Below are 15,324 nucleotides of genomic sequence, written 5' to 3' on the forward strand. Positions count from 1 at the left end.
ACCCTGGTTGTGAAAACTTTTAAATTAAAAACATATAATAAACAAAGAGAGGGAAAGAAAGGCCTGGGCTTAAGGTAACAACAGAAATGATCTCAAATGATCTATAAAGAGAAAATGATTGAAAAAACAGAGAGAACAGCAGCGATCCGTGGAGTAATGGAAGACAGCCTGATGTGCGTGTATTGGGCTTTGTGAAGGGCAGGAAGAGAAGCAGCACGGTAGGAGAGCTGGAGGAGCACTTGCTCAAAGTTTTCAAAATGTGATTGAAGACTGTAAACGCACAGATTCAGAATCTCAACGAACCCCAAGCAGGAAAAAAGAATTCCATCAAAGAAAACCATTCCCAAGCGTATCATAATCAAATCATTAAGATGACAAAAGGAAAATCTTACAAATAACCAGAGAACAAAAGTCATGCTATGTAAAAATGAACAAAAATAAGTGGGTAAGTGGATTTCTCACAGAAACTGTGTGAGCCAGAAGACAGTGCAGACTTCTCTAACGCACTGAAAGACAAAAAGATCAACTTAGAATTCTACACCTAATAAAGACTATCTTTCAAAAATGAAAGCAAATAAATAATTTTTCAGTCAAGTAAAAGCTGAGAGAATTTATGGTCAGTAGACAGCACTACAACAAATATTAAATAACTTTCTTCATAAAGAAAGAAATTACACAGGTAGAAACATAAACCTACACAGAGAAGTGAGGGAAACTGGAAATGACAAATATCTGTGTAAATATAAAAGCATTTAAATAATTTTGTAAATGTAAAACATAGCTTCTCAAAGGAAAAAATAATATATTAAAATTTACAATAATGAGGAAGTAAAAATGTCTGACAACAGCACAAGGAACAGAGGAGGGGAGGTAGGAGCCGCCACACTGCCCCAAGGCTCTCACGCTTTGTGTAAAGTGGTTTAACAGTATTTGAAGTTGCATTGTTACAGTAAGATGTATTCTATACATTCTAGACCAACCACTAAAGATAAAAGGTATAGCTCATAAGCCCAAAGCTCACACATATCTATAATCACATTAAATGTAAACGGCCAAAACATTATAATTAAAAGGCAGAAATTGTCAGGTGGATTTAAAAAGTCAAGACCCAGCTACATGCTGTCTACAAGACGCTCACTTTAAAGACAAAAACAAGGTAGATTAAAAGTTAAAAGATGAGAAAAGATACACCATGTAAACATCAACAAAAAAATCTGAAACTGCTATGTTAACATCAGTAAAGGTCGATTTGAGAATAGGATATATTTTCATGGATAAAGAAGAACATCTCATAATAATAAAAGGTTCAATCATTCAAGAGAACGTAGTGATCCCCAATGTATAGGCACCTAACGACAGTAAAGGGCACGTCACTTCCAAGTATACACAGAGCTATCACCAAGAGAGGCCATATCCTGAACCATAACTCCCAATGCATTTAGAAAGACTGAAATCATTTAAAAGACTAGAAATCAATAACAGAATGATGTGTGAAAATCCCCAATTATTTGGAAAGTAACCAATACACTCTTAAATAACTAACGGGTCAAAAAATAAATCACAAAAGGAATTTAAAAATATTTTGACACAAATAAAAATGAAAACATAATATTTCAAAACTTTTGGGATGTAGTTAAGCCGTGCTTAGAGAAAAACTTGTAACATGAAATTCTTATGTTGGAAAAAGGGAAAATTTTGCAGGTAATAATCTAAACCCCCTTCTTTGAAAACTATAGAAAGAAGAATAATTTAAGCCCAAAGTAAGCAGAAGGAAATATTAAAGAAAATAACAACAATAAATAAAATAGAAAAACAATAGAGAAAAATCCATAAATCCCAAAGCTACCTCTTAAAAGGCTTATTGAGAAACCTCTAGCCAGGCTGATCTGTAAGAAAAGAGAGAGACACAAATGTCCAGTGTCAGAAACGAAAGAAGGAGCATCACTAGCAAGCCCACAAGCAGTGAAAGGATAATAAGAAGGTATTACGGACAACTTTATGCCAATAAATTAAAAAATTAATATGAAGGGGATAAATTTCCAAGAGACACAAACTGCTAATGCTCACTCAGGGATAAATAGGTGCAGATGACATATTCATGTATGTAGGAAATCCAAACAAAACTACAAAAACGCTACAAGAATTAGTGAGTTTAGCAAGGTCACAAGATAGAAGGTCAGTGTATCAAAATTAATTGGACTTTTAAATCCTAGCAATGAACAACTGAAAATTAAAATTTTTAAAAATTATAGAATAAATATATTACATACTTAGTGATCAATTTAACATTAAAAAGTGTGTAAAGCTCATGTCATACACTGTAAATTACCAAATATTGCTGAGGCAAATTAAAGTTACTTACATGGAGAGATATAACATGTTCATGGATTGGAATGCTCAATATTGTTAGAATGTCATTTCTCCTGAAATTGATCTATAAATTCAAGGCAATACCAATAAAAATATCCCAGAATGCTTTTCTTTTTTTTTTTTTAGAAGTTGACAAGTTAGTTTTAATGTTTATGTGGAGATGCAAAGGACTTAACATAGCCTAAAATGTTGTTGAAAAACAAGACAAAAGTTGGAAGACTTACACTATAACTCATGGCTATCATAAAGCTGTAGTGATCAAGACAGCGTGGAATTGGCAAAAGGAGAGACACACAGATCAATGGAACAGAGTCCACAAATAGACCTACACATATACGGCCAATTACTTTTTGACAAGGTTGCCAAAGCAATTCAATGGGAAAGTCATAAACTTCTCAACACATAATACTGCAACAATTGGATACTTAAATGCAAAGAAATTAACGTCAACCCTTACCTCACACCACATAAAAAAACTAACTTGAAACAGATCCTATATCTAAATATAAGAATGAAAACTATAAATATGCAAAACAATGAAGAAAACATAGCAGAAAATCTTGGTGACCTTGAGTGAGGCAAAGCATTTTTTAAACAAGGCAAAAACATAAGCACGAATCACAAATGAAAAAAAAATAGGATGTTGCTAAAATTTAAATGTTGGTTCTTCAAAAGAGAGTGTTAAGAAAATGACAAGGCAAGTCAAATACTAGGGGGATGTAATCACAAACTTTCATCAGTCTGAGGAAGGAGGTGCTGGATGGTACCATGTCTGGAACACGGAAGGAGAGTCCTGCCTGAGGTCCTCATTCCCTCAGGCCTCCTGCCTCAGCACGGCCCCGTGTACTGATGTTACACTGAGAACCATTTAATTTTTAAATACAGCCCCTTTTCCCAAGCCCCTAAGCCTCTCACAGGCATATTCATTGGCAGAGGGGCCTGGCTGGATGGGATGCCCTCTCTCTGGACCACAGCCATCCCAATGGGCGTGGTTCTGGCCATCACTGAGGCAAAGCAGGCAGGTAAACCTTGGCTCCCCTCCTTGGTCCCAACCCGAGGAGCAGCTGGCTCCTCTGCCAGCATATGGACCCCCACAGACCCTGGTCCTCTTAGGCCCCATTGCCACCCAGCAGGCATACCTCTGGGATGGGCGTGGCTCCCCACGGCTGGTCAGGGTTGGGCTGAGAGGCAGCTGGACCAATGCTTAGGGCATCTTCTGGAAGGAATCCACCTTCCAAGAAAGAGGGTAAATGATCACGGTATGGTTATGCTGGCAAAAATGGGAGAAAAAAATAATGTTGCCTTTATAAGGGAGTCAGCTGAATATTTTACAATTCTTCCCCAAATCAACTAAGCCATTTTCACAACATAAAATGAGCAAAAAATGTAATTATTTCAAGGTGTCCTTCACCTCGAACTCACTTGAGGCCCACAGCTTAGGGGTTTTAAAAAATACACATATTTAAAGCAAATATTATTGCAAATGACTACTCTGTAATTTGGATTAATTGCTTTCGGTTTTTTCTGGAAATAAAATCTTTAAGGCAAACTCATAAAAACCCTGGAGCACAGGGCAGCTGTTTCTGCAGTGCCTCATTTCAGAGAGTCCAGTGCCTCCCCACAGGGGACCATGTTGGGTCACAAAGTTGCCTGTTTGGCCAAAGACCCTGGGGGTACCTGTGCCACCCCCATCAGAGGCCAGCCCCCACCACAGTGCCCATCACACCTGCTGGCATGGCAGCTTGTGAGCCTCAGGGGTGGCCCCAAGATGCCTACCCAGGTAGAGTCCAGGAAGGGCCACTGCTTCCTCTCGGGGGTGAGGTCAGGGGCTTAGCTGGGCCCTGCTGTGTTGGCTTCAGGGACTCAGCCAAGGGAGATGGGCAGGGCCGGGGAGAATTGGCTCTGGCTATGCCTGACCTCACAGGAAGTGTGTGGCTGTCTGTGTGTTGGGGCAGTGGGAGGGTGGAGCACAAAAGGGGGTTACAGGAAAGACCCTCCCACTCCAAGCAGCTTCCAGCATTTCCCATCCTCCTTGGAACATCCCAAACTCAAGCCTTTTTGTGACGTAGGATCCTGGCAAGACCCTGTTCCAGAGAGGGCCCTCAGGAAAGCCATGAGATGTGTGTTCATTTTCAGGAATGAGTTGCACAAGTGTGTTGCAGGGGGCCCAGGAAAACGGATATGGCAGGGTCATTCAGACATCTCTGGGGACCCTGGGGAGCCGTTTCAGCAGAATGAGGGACAGTGGGCAGAGTGTCTGGCAGGGCAAGGGCATGGATGCCATCTGCTTGCCACTCACCTCTTTCTATAAAGCCCATCACTTTATTTGTTCTGGGCAGCAATCCTGAGAGGTGGGTATCACCTCTCTTTCTTGGGTCCTATGCCCAGGGTCACAGGCCTGGGAGTGACAGACTAGGGACTGTACTTGAACCTACAGGTACAATAAATGGAGATGAGGAGGATCAAGTGTCTGTCCCTGGAGCGCTCCACCCTGGGTCAACAGAAGACATGGATCAGACCTGCTTGTCAAGGTGAAACTTACCACTACGCACAGCTGGGCACAAGAACAGAGGTCTGGGGTCTCAGGGCAGTTCTGTGGCCAGAGTGCTCTGTGCCTTGGAGCAGATGCCATTCTCCTACTAGGCATCAGTTTTACAATCAGCTCATTGAGTGGAGGGGTTCATCTATCCATCTATGCACCTATACATCTGCTCATCCATCTATCCACCCACCCATTCATCCACCCACCTATTCGCCTATCCATTCATCCAACCACCCATCCATCCATCCACCCACCCACCCACCCACCTGCAGTCACCCACCATCCACTCATCCCTCCCCACATCCACCCAACCATCCATCCATCTATCCATCTACCCATCCACCTACCCATCCACTCATCCATCCACCCTACATCCACCTACCATCCATCCACCCATCCACCAACCCACTCATCCACCAACTCACCCATCCACCCAACACCTGCCCACCCATCTATTCACACACCCACCCATCCACCTAACCATTCACCCATCCATCCACCCAGCACCCACCCACCAACCATCTGTCCATTCATCTATCCATCCACCAACTCACACATCCAACCCATCCACACAACACTCACCCACCTATCCATTCACCCACTTGCTCATTCATCCACCCACCCACCCATCATTCATCCACTCATCCATCCATCCATCGACCCACCCACCCCAGCACCCATTCACCCAACACCCACCAACCCATGCACCTACACATCCACCCACCACCCATCCATCCACACATCCACCCACCCACCTACACACTCACCCATTCATCCACCCAACATCTGCCCATATATCCGTCCATATACCCACCCCACCCACCCACCCACTCATCCATCTATCCATATATCCACCCACCCACCCACCCATCCATCCATCCACCAACTCACCCATCCATCCATCCTCCATCCACTCACCCACCCCACCCACCCATCCACACATCCACTCATCCACCCAACACCCACCCACTGATCCAACCATCCACTCACCCATCCATCCACTAACACACCCACCCATCCATCCATCCACTCATCCATCTATCCAGCCATCCACCCAGCACCTACCCACCCATCACACACAACCATTATCCATCCATCCTCCATCCACTAACACACCCCACCCACCCACCCATCCACCCAACACCCACCCACCCATCCACCCATCCATTCATCATTCCACTCACCCATCCATGCATCCCTCCACACACACACCCATTATCCATTCATTCATTCATCCACCAATCCACACCCTATTCTTCATCCATCCAACCTCCATCCATCCATCCACTTTTCACTCATCTTCCATCCATCCATCCCACAATCATTTATTGATCATCTTATGTGTGCCATGCTCTTCTCTATGCACTGGGAAATAAAGAAAAACAAAACAGGCAAGAAGCCCCCCTCTGGGTGACACCCTCAGAGTTGTGCTGGGTGGGGAGGTTCTGGGACCACCAAGAAGCCTTTGAGGTGACAAGCGTGGGAAGAGGTGGGGGCAGTGGACAAGAAGGCAGGAACTGCCCTAGAAGGAGGAGCTGCCCCTCCTGTGGGGATTAAGGCCTGTCTGTGTCCGGGCCCCTCCAGGCCACCCCCTTCAAGGAGGCAGAGGGGCATGGGATGTGGGAGCAGAGCCAGCTCATCGCAGGGTGTGTGGGAGGAGGAGCCTGTGTTGGCTGCTCTAGCCTGAAAGGAATCAGGAGGTATTCAGGTGCCTGTGGATTCCCAGGACTGTGGAGCGGCCACACCCCTGCCCTGGAGAATATTGGGAAGCTGCATGTCCAGGCCAGGAAGGACACCAAAGGTGCACCCTAGGCTGAGTCTGCATGGGAGTGGCCAGAGTGCCAGTCACGTGATGCAGGACAACTCAGTCTTAAAGAGGAGGGAAATTCTGATATGTGTGACAACACGGCTGAACCTTGAGGACATGAGCCAAGTGAGAACAGACAGTCACAAAAAAGCAAATCCTGTGTGACTGCACTTCTGTGAGGTCCCTGGAGTGGCCAAGCCCATGGAGACTGAACGCAGAATGGGGGGTGCTGGGGGCTGGGGAGGGGCAATGAGCAGTGACTGGAGATGAGGGTGCCAACGGCTGCACAGCTGAATGAATGTGCCCAACGTCACTGAATGCTACACTTAAAAATGGTTCAGATGTTAAATTGTATTTGACCTCATTTACAAAGACCCAGCCTTTGGGCTGTGCACTGTGCATGGAGTGTGATCCTTAGCCCTACATGCAATGACCCTCTCCTTTACAGTGGTCACATCTACAGAGGGGGGAACTGAGGCCAAAAGTGCTGTGACCAGCTCCACCCCAGAGCGAGGCCATGATGCAGCCAGAATCACTCCAGAACCTGCACACCCACCACCTGCCTACCCGTTGGGGCTGGGAGCCTGGGACCAGACGCCCGTGCCCCTCCCTTCCAAACATATGATGTGCTGAGAGCATATGCCCAGCTGTCCACACCCCAGCAGAAGAGAGACAAACTCAGAAATCAAAGCGATATTTAGAAAATGCAGTTTATTTAATGTGGTGCAGGAAGCATTCCCAACAGTGGGAATATGGAATGCTCCCGGGAAGTAGCCGAGGCTGAGCTGGTTCTTGAAGGACAGATAGGAATTTCTTCTCATGTTTATTTTTGTTTTGAGAAAAGATCTCACTCTGTCACCCAGGCTGGGGTGCAGTGGTAAGATCTTGGCTCACTGCAACCTCCACCTCCTGAGCTCAAGAGATCCTCCTGCCTCAGCCTCCTGAGTAACTGGGACCACAGGAACACACCACCACCACGGTGGGCTAATTTCTTGATGTTCTCATTTTTAAACATTGTAACACTTCTACCACTAATATATAGTCAGTGGACAAAAATTAAAATGCAGAGAAACATAACAGAGAAAAAAAGTTTTAATATTCTCAGATTTCATCACCCAAGGAAAGCCACTGTTAATATTTCAGCTGACACTCTTAAAGGTGGACCCGTCAGTATGGAGATAAGCATGCACTCTTGTCACTATGTTCACTGCCTACACAACGTTCCTTTGTAGGAAACACAAATTGCATTTGTTAGCTGGTTTTGTGGCTAGAAGCAGGTCATGGGAGAGGCTCTAGAAAGATCACTGATCAGAACCCAAAGAACCCTGTGGAATCAGAGACCCTGTGTGTGGACACTGGTTGTGGTATCAGGCCTGGACCTAAGAATGGATATAGTGTTTCTAAAATAGCTACAAAAGCCTCTGGGTTAAGATGGCAAATTGAACACACACCCATTCAATGGTGTCCACTCTGTAAGCTCCACTTCAACCACAATAAAGAGATTTTAAAAGGCATCTACCCGTGAGGGTGGGCCTCCTTTCTGAAAGCTGAATTGCTGATGGACCTGGACCTGTGGCAACTGGGTCAGAGACAAGAGAAAGTCCTGACTAGAGAGAAAGAAGGTGATATTTTACCAGCTTTGTAACCAAGGGGAACTCCAACACTGAGGGCTGGGTGTAAGAGTACCTCTAGGACTTGGGGTGCAAGGGTGGCTATGATCAGGAAGGCTAGAGTGAAAGGGGCCTATGACCCAGTTAGATTCCTATACCCTCCTTATCTTCCCTGAGGGACCACTCCTCCCCAACGCCAGCAAAAGTCCAGAAGTTTATTTCCCAGAATTCAGGCAGCTGACTTCAAAGACCCCTTCCTTCAACTCCACGTTGACTCCAAGAAGACTGGCAACCAGACCCCTCCCTTACTCCTTGGGTAACTTCTCTGGTAATCAGGTCGGTTCCTAAAGATAACTGGCATCCAAGGTTCTCAGGATCATCCCCATCCATGAGGCTCAAGGACAATGTATCCCTCCTTTCTTACTGTCAGATCTTCTAGTCAGCTCCTCATCATGGGCAGAAAGCATAGGATCAGCAGATGCCTCAGGAAAGACATATCAAAACAGATAGAACAAAGCCAATTGGTGGACACACAGATTAAATGGGCAGAAGAAAGCTCATATAAGTATCAAGTTCCAAAAATAAAGAAGAAAGAAAACAGAGAGTAGGAAGAACTAACAAAGCATTTCTATACCCAGCTCAACTATCCTTCTGGTACTGCAGAAGTCCTAAAATATGTATCTCCTATGCATCTTTTATCAGAAGTTACCAGAAGATATGCTTCATGAAAATGAGAAAGTAATCCAACAAGATATGTAGTCTGTAAAGGTAGCAGGAGATGCAAAGGAATTTCCCTAAAGAATGGCCACGGGCAGGACATAGAAGGCAGCCAGTCCATGTTGTCATGAGTGGCTAAGGAGCCAGATATGTGGGCTGCCATTACCACTATTCTGTGGTCATTACTCTCTCATTCTCATGTAGGTGAGGCAGGCTCAGATTCTTACCACACCCTGAATGTCTTGACCATGGACAGATGAAATCCCCATTTCCTCCCCATATAAATTTCTGGTGGCTGCTCTAACAAATTACTACAAACTTAGCAACTTCAAACAGCACATACTTACTAGGTTTTGGTTTTGTGGGTCAGAAGTCTAAAATGGATCTCAGTGTCCTAAAGTCGAGGCATGGGCAGCACTGCCTCCCTTGCTGGAGGCTCTAAAATCCATTTCTTTGCTTTTTTTTTAGCTTCTAGAGTCTGTATTCACCCATGGCTCATGGCCCCTTCCTCTGTCTTCAGAACCAGCACAGCCGGAGGAATCTTCCTCATATTCTCACATTTCTCCTCTCCATGCTGACCCTGACTCTCCTGTCTCCCTCTTCCACTTTTGGAGCCTTGTGACCCTTAAAAGTGGAAGAGGGAGGCAGGAGAGTCAGGACATTAAGCCCACTCAGATAATCCAGAATCATCTCCCTACTTTAAAATCAGCAGAGAGTGCAACTTTAATTCCTTAATTTGTCCTCCCACTGACTCTACGTTGTTTTACCTCCTCCCCTCCCTGTCCTTCTGCATCAGCCACACTGGTCACTGGAGCCTCAGGGCCTTCACAGTGGCTGTTCCCTCTGCCCCACTGCTGTTCCCCCAGACACGTGGGTGGCTCCCTCATCACTCCCTCATGTCTCTGCCCAAATGTCACCACATCAGTGAGGCCCTTCTTGAACAACCGATTGAAATTTGTGCCTTCACCTCTCTCCTCCTTTGTGTCCATTGCACTAGAATCATCTAGCCTGGCACATCAGACCCTTATGTATATTGCTGCTTTCCCCATGAAAACATGAGCTTGATGGGAGCAGCGTCTGTCTCCATCACTGTGGCAGCCCCAGGGCCTATGGTTGTCCCTGGCACATAGCAAGCATGAAGCATGTTGCGTGGACAAATGGAAGCTTCACTGCAGCCTGGTGGACACCTGCCCCTATTAGTAAGCCTGACGTCCCACTGGCTTCCAGCTAATGGTCTCCTGTCAATGCCTGGTGGGTTGGAGCTGGACTCTGGTGTGAACCATCTGTTCTGGTGTCTTCATTGGCCCAGGGTGCCAGTGCCTCTACTTCCACAGCCAGGCAACCACAAACCTGCCTCAGTCTGTATGGATTGGCCCATCTTGGACATCTCAAAGAAATGGAATCACAAAATGTGTGACCTTTTATGACTGACTTCTTTCAGGGAGCATCATGTTTTCAAGGTTCATTCACATAGCAAGTGTCAGATCTCCACTCCTTTCCATGGTGACACAATATTGCATTGCAGGGATAGGCAGCGTGTGCTGATTTTAATGTTCCTCACTCATTTCAATTTGGTGAAGCTTCTGCAGATGTGTTACTCTGCAATGAGACTCACTCTAGGTTCTGGGAGACCTGGGAGGACGATAACTTCTGCTGAGGTTTGCACAAATTCTTCGGGAAGGTTCAACAATCCTAATCTCAGACTTATGGTTTAAAAGCAGTCTATGGAGTTAAAACCATTTTCACCATTTGGACTTGGCTCTGTGGACTGGCCCAGGGAGAAACCTTTCTGATGTCCTGGGCCAGAGTGAGAAAAGACAGCAGCAAGGATGACCGAACGGGTTTTTCCTACTTAGCAAAAAGCATACCCCATCAAAGCAAAATCACTGAACACGGATTTGACTGGGAAGGCGGCCTTCAATGAATGACATCATTCCATGAACATAAATCTTAGTTTGTATGATTTATTTATGTTAAAAATCCACAAATGATGCTGGGTTTTCGATAGCTTTGTTTAAATGATAGTTTTTCCTTTTTAGTGAAAGTTGGAGCGATGATAAGCAACTCCAGCTGTAAAAATGAAAGGCAGAGGTGAAGCCGAGGTGATTATTACAGAAAAATGCTAAGTGGGGAGGGGTATTTGGCCCTTCCATCCTCTAAAATTAAAATTACCCTCTGCCACAATGTGCCACAAACAATTACCTGCTGTTTATTAATTAACCTCTTCTAAAAGCACCGCATTTGTACAAGAAACTGTTATTTCTCTAATGTGAAAACTGGCTTATTCGTGTTTATTGGAACGACAATGTCCCATGTGGTCCAGGCTTAGTGCACACGTAACTGACACGTATTTTTTTAATGGCACATTTGGTGATTGAAAATACCTTCCCGAAGCCTCAACACTCAGTACAACTCGCTTGGTGCGTCAGTCCCAACCGAGCCCCCAACGCCCCTGGCCGGAGCACAGGGTCTCTCCCTGACCTCAGCAGCCGCAGTGCAGTCCTGGGTAACTGCTCCAACGGTGGTGCTGGCAAGGAAGGGGGCTCAGGACTTGCCAGTGAGAGGCGGATTCAGGAAATACAGACTCCAATGGCTGAGTCATTCTGGACCCTGGCAGGTAAGTGTATTGGTCATTGTCAGAAGCACATAGGTGACCGAGAGGCCAGAGGACCCTCTGGGTGGCATGACTGCAGTGGGCTCTCATGGTGCTCACACTCCTAGCACCTTAGGAGCCCCAGGAAAGGGTCCCAGGCAGAGATGTCTCTGCAGACGAATCTCTGCCACCCTGCACACCTTGGAGCTCAGCATCCCTGCAGTGTGAGTCACCTGGGGCTTTGTGGTCAGGGAGCTCTTCTCTGAGTCCCGAATCTGCTTGTAAGGGCAGGTCCTTGACTAGGTCACTCAAGCCTCTGAACATCAGTTTTCTCATCTGTAAGGTGGGCACAGCACAGCACCCACCTCACAGGACTGTGAAGGCCACACAGTTCCCAGCTGCAACCCAGGGGTGGGAAATGAGCAGGGCAATGCCCAGCACCCTGCCTGGCACAGCACCCGGGCCAGGGAGCCCGTGGAAGGACCAACTTCTCTTCTAGAACTCTCGCTCTGCCATGGTCCCTGCCCCCGCCCCCATCCTGCTGGGAACCCCTGAATAAGCCAGCTTCTTTTTTCAAACACAGCGCAAGGGGGTTGGGCAGCTGCTCACTGCTGTATCTTCGTCACATGGTGTTGGCATTGGCTTACTGAACACAGGGCAGCCCTCTGAGACCTGATGGATGATGGAGGCTACAGAGGGGTGGCTCGGCCTCAGGCACTCAGCACAGTCCCTGCCCCAGGCTGCTGCCTCCACACCCGCCGCAGCCTGCAAGGTCGCCTTCATCTCCCTGGGTCTTCCCCTGGGCTGAAACTGCCTGGGGAGCCCTAAGGGAAACACTCGCTCAGCTCTCTTCACTGAGTTGTGACTCATCCATTCTTTCACTAAGGACAGGGCACAGCCCAGCCTTGGGCCAGGTTCTGGAGCTTTGGAGAAAGTGAGCTGGAAGCTCCAGGTCTGATGAAGGAGACACCCTCCTGCTTCACTCACGCCATAGACGGGAAGCTCCAGGAGCTCTGAGCCTTGCAGTGCCTCCCGCGAGAGCGAAGGAAGGAACGGGTGAATGGAAGCCAAGCTCGGGCTGCAGTTGCCAGGAGACCAGCTGGCCCTCGGACACCCACCGCCACCTGCCACCCCACTGGCAGCACCAGGGCAGGACAAGGTCAGGAGGGTGAGGCTTAACTGGGAGTTCAGGGGCCCCTGAGCCAGTTAAGGCCTTCGTGGATGAGCAGAGCAGGTGGCTCCTGAGGCATCTGTCCTCACGCCTGGCCCCGACTGGCCCTCTGTGTGTCCAGCCAGGAGGTGGTTACCTTCTAGGGCTCCAGCTGACAGCCTCTGGGAGCAGCCCTGGGTTCTGCAAGAGGACAGGTGGGAGGGAGAAGGGCTCTCGCCCCTCTGGGGACCTTCAGGGCTCCGGGAACCGCAAGCCACTGGCCTGGGAGCTGTGCCCACCACGGGGCCAGGCTCTGCTGCCGCCCATTCTACCTTGGGAAACTGGACTCCCAGGAAGTTGGAGGGGTTGCCTGAGGGTCCCAGGGGTCAGGAGGCAGAAGCTGAGCTTGAGTTTTTCCTGTCTCCCCGCTCCCCGAGCTGTCTGTGGACCCTGGAAGCCCACCCCTCTTCTCCTCTGCTGAATACCACCTGGGTGTTCCCCTTGTAATTCCACTGAAGCCATGGGGAAGGGGTGTCTCCCCCTCCAGGGAGAGGCTGCTGAAGGCTGGACCTGCCCTGTTTACCCCAGTCCCCAGGGCAGGACCCCAGGTCCTCAGAAAGGTGACCCGTGGGGGCTGTGGGGGGCACTATTCTTCACACAGGGGTGCCCCTGCCACTCAGGGCCCCTGCCTTAATGAGGGGGCCCAGGGACCCAAGGTGTGGGGGGGAGGGCTCCCCACAGCTTGGCATCTGGTGAGGGACTGGAGTCCCTGAGTTACTTATGCCCGGCTGCTCTCTCTGGCCCCAGGAGCCTGAGCGCCGGGGTTCTGGCGGCAGGGCAGGCAGCCCTGTCCTGGGAGCACGCCCGACTGATTCCATCACCTTCAGGTCAGTCTAAAGAATTGGTCATATTTCCCTGCCTGGGGCGATCCTGGTCTCTGCTCTATTCTTGCCAGCTCTATGAGCCATGTCTCCCCCGCCACTGCGATTACTGGATTAGTAGAAAGCAAAGCACGGAGGGGTAGAGCCTTGGGTGTCCCCCTGGCCCCCCCCCCACTCCCCTCCCCTCCTTCCTCTAGGTCCTGCCCTGGGAGGTGGGAGGCAGGGAAAGTCTTCTCAGACCACCGCCCCCTGCTCCTGCCACCACACCTGCTCTGTCTACACCTAGCCGGGTAGTTTGTTCAGATCCTAAGTCTCAGCTCCCCAGGCCTTGCTGCGGGCCCTGCCCAGATGTGTGAGGACTTAGCTGCCACCGGTTCCAAAAGACCTAGTCCTCAGAGGTGGGCAGGGGGGTGGCAGTCCCTTCCGCTAGCTTCCTCGTGTCTTGGGCGCGGGCCTGGGTCACCACTCCTCCCAAACCTCCTCCAACCCCCGCAGGCCCCGGGCAGCCCCGTGGTGCCATATCAGGTTCGGGTCTGCGTGAAACCTCCGGACTTCTGGAGACCCAAAGGGATCTGAGAGGAAAGCCCAGGGTGGGCCAGACTCTGTGCTGCCTGGGTGGGAGGATGGAGACCTCGGGGGCGCATTGGAGCCGGGCCTTCCCTCCTCCTTCACCCAGTGAGTGAGCAGAGTTCCGGGAGCGGCGGGGAGGGGGAGTGAGGGGAGGAGACCCGGACCTGCGGCCGGCTCTGGAGCCAAGGTGGGGCGCGCCCTGTCCCGCAGGCCTTTGACCCCGCCAAGCAGCCAAGCAAACGCAAACGAGAAAACGGGGCCCACGGGGTGGGCGGCCTTGGGCCTCCGCCTGGAGGCTTCCACCCAGCCACTCTTCCCAGCCAACCCTGCAATAGCCCCCCGGAGGAGGCAGGTACGCCTGGCCCCATTTCACAGACGGGGAAACCGAGGCGTGGGGAAGAAATCCACCGCAGCTCCGTCTCCACGGTTTCACCTGTGGGGTATTAATCTCGCAGGGTCAAAGGCAAAATTTGGTTTTCAAGCTAAGAGGGCGGGCAGAGTGGGGCAGGGAGCGCAGCGGAGGGACGGGAGGAGGGGGCCTTGCAAACCGAATGTGGATTCCGGAGCCAGCCGATTCGGAAACCCTCTTGGCGACCCGGCCGCCGGCCCCTGTCCCGGGCTCTAAGCGTTTGGGGACGCGGAAGGCGGGATCCCACCTGGCGACTCCCGGAATGCGGCCGCGGGGCCCGGAAGGCTGCGAGGCTGGCTATTTCGTTGCTGCCCGCGCGCGGCCAGAACTGGGAGCTGAAGGCAGCGGCCGCGTCCACGCAGGCAGCTTTCTGGAGCGGGTCGTGCCACCTCCGCCGCGCGCAGTTCCCCGCCGGCCGCAGGACGCGGGCGCTGTGGGTAACGAAGTTGCTCCTCCCCGGCGAGCGCAGGTCGGCGGCTCCGGGGCGGCGGGCGGCAGGAGGGGACCCACTCCACGGCTGCGGGCGCGCGTGAACACACGGCTCCGGGCACACGCAGCGCATCCGGGCAACGGCATTCGTTGGCGGCTTTTTAAAGGTTCTGAGATCAACAGGGAAAGCGTGGGAAACCGATTCCCGGTATCCTCCCAGCGGCCGGGACGCTCGGGGTTGCAGAC

The 15,324-nt window shown here is 49.8% G+C and overlaps 1 long non-coding RNA gene across 1 annotated transcript; it reads right to left on the minus strand.

The window, feature by feature from the left end:
• Window positions 1-2,509: 2,509 nt before the first annotated feature.
• Window positions 2,510-9,452, minus strand: LOC108314011. The gene is made up of 3 exons (XR_001829306.2): window positions 8,239-9,452; window positions 4,670-4,801; window positions 2,510-3,640 (listed from the first exon to the last, which is right to left on the minus strand). It is a non-coding gene; the product is annotated as an uncharacterized LOC108314011 (long non-coding RNA).
• Between the last annotated feature and the right edge of the window lie 5,872 nt (window positions 9,453-15,324).

Source organism: Cebus imitator, unplaced genomic scaffold (assembly GCF_001604975.1).
Source record: "Cebus imitator isolate Cc_AM_T3 unplaced genomic scaffold, Cebus_imitator-1.0 Scaffold145, whole genome shotgun sequence".
Taxonomy (NCBI): domain Eukaryota; kingdom Metazoa; phylum Chordata; class Mammalia; order Primates; family Cebidae; genus Cebus; species Cebus imitator.